General features: G+C 47.4%; 1 pseudogene; it reads left to right on the top strand.

Moving 5' to 3' along the window:
- Nucleotides 1-567: 567 nt before the first annotated feature.
- On the top strand, nucleotides 568-2072 carry LOC100067610 (keratin, type II cytoskeletal 8 pseudogene; annotated as a pseudogene).
- Nucleotides 2073-3512: the final 1440 nt, after the last annotated feature.

Here is a 3512-nt window from a genome sequence, read left to right as displayed (position 1 = left end):
TAAGGAAAGAAGTTCTCAACTTGGGCAAAGAGAAGGAAACAAAAAAGGCTTTAAAATACATTAAAATAAAAATCCGTAACCACATTTTTAAGAAAAAAACATTTTACTAAATCTGTCAATCTAATGGCATATGTTCCCAAACAATCTACCTAGGCTTCTATCAATGATTCCATGGATTGAATTGTGCCCCCCTCAAATTCATGTGTGGAAATCCTAACCCCCAACATTATAATATTTAGAGACAGAGCTTTTGGGAGTCTATTTGGTTTCGATGAGGTCATGAGGGTGTGGCCTTATGATGGGATTAGGGCTCTTATAACAAGAAACACCAGACCGCCCTCCTCTCTCTCTCTCTCTCTCTCTCTCTGCCGGGTAAGGACACAATGAGAAGGTGGCTGTCTGTAAGCTAGGAAGAGAACTCTCACTAGAAACCAACCATGTGTCCTCCTAATCTTGGACTTCCAGAACTGTTAGAAAATGAATTCTGGTCCACCTAGAAGCAGCATCTCTGCTCCTTCTTGAATCTCCATCTGGTTCAGCCTACTGGCCTCCACTCCAACCTCCACCATGTCCATCAGGATGACCCATGAGTCCTACAAGGTGTCCACCTCTGGGCCCCGGGCCTTCAGCGTGCTCATACACCAGTGAACCTGGCACCTGCATCAGCTCCTCGACCTTCTCCTAGGTGGGGAGCAAGAGCAGCAGCTTCCAGAGTGGCCTGGGCAGCAGCATGAGGCTGTCGGGGGTTATAGGAGGATTGGTGGTGAGGGAGCATCACCACTGTCACAGTGAACCAGACCCTGCTGAGTCCCATTAACCTGGATGTGGACACCAACATCCAGACCATGTTCACCCAGGAGAAGGAGCAGATCAAGACCCTCAACAAGTCTGTCTCCTTCATCAACAAAGGGCGGCACCTGGAACAAGATTTTGGAGACCAAGTGGAGCCTGCTGCAGCAGCAGGAGATGCATCGGAGCAACATGGCCAACATGGTAGAAGCCTACATCAACAACCTTTGGTGGCAACTTGATGCACTGGGCCAGGAGAAGCTGAAGATGGAGGTGGAGGTTGGCAACATGCAGGGGCTGTTGGAGGACTTCAAGAATAAGAGGACAAGGTCAACAAGCACGCAGAGATGGAGAGTGAGTTTGTCCTCATCAGGAAGGATATGGGTGAAGGTTACATGAACAAGGTAGAGCTGGAGTCCCGCCTAGAAGGGCTGAAGGATGAGATCAACTTCTTCAGGCAGCTGTATGAAGAGGAGACTGTGAGCTGCAGTCCCAGGTCTCAGACACGTCTGTGGTCCTCCCCATGGACAACACCCGCTCCCTGGATCTGAACAGCATCATCACCGAGGTCAAGGCCCAGTGCAGGAGATCGCCAACCGCTGCCGGGTGGATGCTGAGTTCACCTACCAGAACAAGTACGGGGAGCTGCAGACATTTACTGGGATGCACGGAGATGACCTCCATCGCATGAAGATGGGTATTTCCGAGACGAACCGAACATCAACCAACTGTGGGCTGAGATCGTTGGCCTTAAAGGCCAGAATGCTTCCCTGGAGGCCACCATTGCTGATGCTGAGCAGCATGGGGACCTAAATGTCAAGGATGCTGAGGCCAAGGTGACCAAGCTGGAGGCCGCTCTAAGAACGGCCAAGCAGGACATAGCATGGCAGCTGCGTGAATACCAGGAGCTCATGAATGTCAGGCTTGCCCTGGACGTGGAAACGGCCACCTACTGCAAACTGCTGGAGAGCGAGGAGAGCCGGCTGGAGTCTGGGATACAGAACTTGAGCATCCATACCAAGACCGCCAGCGGCTACTCAGGTGGGCTGAGTTCAAGGAACTTCAGGGACCTTACGAGCCCTGGCCTCAACTATGGCCTGAGCTCCTTCCAGTCCAGCTTCAGCTCTGGTGGGGCCTCCATCTCCTTCAGCTGCATCAGCTCCTCCAAGGCCGTCGTGGTGAAGAAGATCGAGACCCGTGACGGGAAGCTGGTATCCGAATGGTCTGATATCCTGCTCAACAGCCACTGCGGTCCCTCCCAGCCTTCCTCCTCCTGTGGCTGATCCGGAAGCTCTGAGACAGGGAGCTGTGCAGGGGAGCATCGGAACAGGAAGCCCACCTGAGGCACAGCCCCAGTCCTCAGCCCACCCTTGAGGGGAATCTACTGCCTGAGGTACCCCACTTCTCACGCCTCTACTAAAAGCCAATTCAAGTGTCTTCCAAAATAAAGCCTCAGCTGGCTCTGCCAACTCTCAAAAAGAAAAGAAAATGAATGTCTGTTTTTTAAGCCACTCAGCCTGTGGTATTTTCTTGTGGCAGTCCAAGCTGATCTAGACAAAAGGCTACCTCCTCCACTTGTCCAGTGAATGCCATCCCTTATTGCCCATTCAAGGATTCAGTTATGGGAATAGTCTTCTCTCTTTCTTCTCTCTTTCTGTAGCACCGATTTTCCCTCTCTCCTGGATCATTCTAAAAAGAATCTAGATTTAGAAAAGAACTCATTGACATCAAATCACTCTTGGCCCTTTTCCCATTTCTCTGCTGTTATTGAAAGCAAAATTCACTGAAAGACTAGTCTATATTTTGCTAATTCCAATTTTTCATCTCCTATTTTCTTTTCAATTCACTTTACTCAAGATTTTCTCTCTATCGCTAGACTGAAACAGCTCATGACAAGTCAACAGTAACCTCCACATGGCCAAATACCAGTGTTCTGATCTTATTCAACTCCTCAGTAGTATTTGGAGATAATTGATCACTCCCTATGTTCAAACAAAGAGACGAATAAGCAAAAAACTTCCTACCTCAGCTACCAGGATATCATGTCCTCATGTTTTTGCTCAGCTTTTGGCCACTACTTCTCAGTTTCTTTTGCTGGATCCTCTTTTGTTCTTCCTTTCCTTCTAAATGTTGGAGTGTCCCAGGCTTATGCCAATGAAACTTCTCCTCTTAGGTACACATCTTCACTGGATGATTCCATCTAGCTCTACCGCTTTAAATATTCCTCCCCTGGACTTACTACTCATATACCAACCCACTTATTGTACGGTATCACTTGGATCTATAATAAACATTTTAAAATTACGATGCATAATATTGAACTCTTGTTTCTCCCTACAAAGCCCACTTAGTAAATGGAGCTACAGACTTTTAAAGAAAAATTATTGCTAATATTTTAAACTTCTCTCTTACTCTCATAAACCATATGCAGTCTACCTCTGCATCAGGTCTGCAGGACATTATTCTAAATCCACCGCATCTCACCTTTTCTATGGGTAACATCCCATACTGAACCAAAATGTTTGTTTTCCTGCAATAATGCAATAACCTTCTAACCCAGCTTCTTGCCTCCTCTCTTGGCTTCCTTTAATCCTTTTCTCCACAAGCTGGAGAGATCCACTTAAAATCACTATCTGTTTCAAAGTCCTCCGAAACATTTTTCCCATGTTAAAAATGCAATACTAACCATGTCCTATTGGTCCCAACATGGCCTAATCCACAGG

The sequence above is a fragment of the Equus caballus genome, chromosome 23, assembly GCF_041296265.1.
Source record: "Equus caballus isolate H_3958 breed thoroughbred chromosome 23, TB-T2T, whole genome shotgun sequence".
Classification (NCBI taxonomy): Eukaryota; Metazoa; Chordata; class Mammalia; order Perissodactyla; family Equidae; genus Equus; species Equus caballus.
The sequence above is the reverse complement of the archived record's forward strand: the minus strand, read 5'-3'. Positions and strand labels throughout refer to the sequence as shown.